The sequence below is a fragment of the Teleopsis dalmanni genome, chromosome X (genome assembly GCF_002237135.1).
Source record: "Teleopsis dalmanni isolate 2A chromosome X, ASM223713v2, whole genome shotgun sequence".
NCBI classification, from domain to species: domain Eukaryota; kingdom Metazoa; phylum Arthropoda; class Insecta; order Diptera; family Diopsidae; genus Teleopsis; species Teleopsis dalmanni.
The window spans coordinates 44631276-44633077 of NC_051848.1; positions in this window are offsets into that span (position 1 = coordinate 44631276).

The window sequence follows — 1802 nt, forward strand, 5'->3', positions numbered from 1 at the left end:
AGCAGATAATCAAAGTTTATGTAGGTGGTGTTTCAGTCCATGAAATCCGTTATCAACTTTTAATTACTTTTTGAGAATTTAAGAATGTTTTTGTAGGAGTACCGTTTGCTTTGTAGGAGTAGGATTAACGATTTTCCCTCTCCTTGCTAATTTATTTTATACTGACCCAGTTTCACCCACAAAAAGAGTTGTGTGCCTGTAAAAGCAATTTCTGTTGCAGTTTTCGCTAGCTGATCAGCTTGTTCATATTCCAAAACTCGCCTGTGTCTCAGACCCCAATAAAGACTTATCTTATTCTGAACTGCAAGTAACTGTAGAAGCTCGTAACATTCGAGGACCTGTTTTCATTTTATATAAATATCTAGGATAAGAAATGGGTACAAAAGGCAGAAAAATTTATTAAGTGAATGTGATTAATTACAATGTGTGTAATTTTAATTAGTAATGAGCAACAAATTAAATTTAGTTATTAATAGTTTAATGATGACTTATTTCTGAAAAATTTTGTCATTCCTAATTTATTATAATGCTTTGTGGTCAAGTGTTGTATGATCCACAAAGCGAAGAACGCCTTGATTGTATATAATAGGCCTCACTTCTTGTGACATTTTGATTTGATTTTTTAATGTTGCTGCTCAGTACATGTAACTAGATATAATAAAAAATAATATTAATGTGAAATAACTTAATTTTATCAAAAAAGTGAACGAAACTTAAGAGTTGTAATTAATTCAATAAAATTTCATACAATATTAATGGAGATTGATGGCTTCACTTCAGTTCTTGCTCTCTACGTGAGTCAACTATAATTAATAAAAAAAAGAAAAAATATAATTTAATAGTAAAATTTAATGCGAACAATTTAAATGCTGTTTTTTTTCCCATGCTGGTCATAAAGAATTAAGCGATATAAAAAGTCCAATTTCATGTGAAAAAAGTATTGAAGTACGCAAGTAAAAAGTAAAATTGTGGAAGTCTTAACTTCTGTAGTTGCTCGATATGTACGAGTACACTTATGAAGGAGTTAAAGAAAAAATTTTCAATTTTAATTATTTTCTGAATTTATTTAATCATTTAGTGAAAAATACGATAAAAAAATTTTGTTGATGGCTTATTTTATATTTTTTATATTTTTTTAAATGTCAATTTGTAATTTTTCTCATTGACTTCGCAAAGTTGGCCTGCCTTTTATGAATTATTAAATAATTTGGCACAAAAGGGATGTAATTACTTTAATACCTTTTGATGGTTTATTTAAAATCACTCATTACATATTTTTCATTGTCACTCATTAAAGTAATCTGCGTATAAAAGAGCCTGTGCATTTTTAATCGTAATTATTTGTCACAACTGTAATTAATGCAATCATAATTATCTGAACGTTAATATTGTTTGCTTAAAACTGCTTATAAATTCATCAATTTGTCATTTAATTCTGAATTATCTGTTGAATGTCAAATATAAGTTAAAAATTACAAATATTTATCTATCTCTGCGATGTGTGGTGATGTGAATACGTGAGTATGTGCCCATCAAATATATATACAGATAGAGTAGTGCTCGTATACGGGGATGTGCCAGACTTTAGTTATTGGCATATGAAATGCGCACTGACATGACTTCAACTTGAAAGTAGAATTCAACGAATACCTAATGATTTTATTACCACATTAACGACAAAACGTCAAAGATAATAAATCTGAGAATAAAAAATTTCCATTTACTTAAGCCCCTCGCGAATTTATCTGTCTTCAAACTGCACAAATTGCACAAACTGCACACACTGCACAAATTGCACAAAC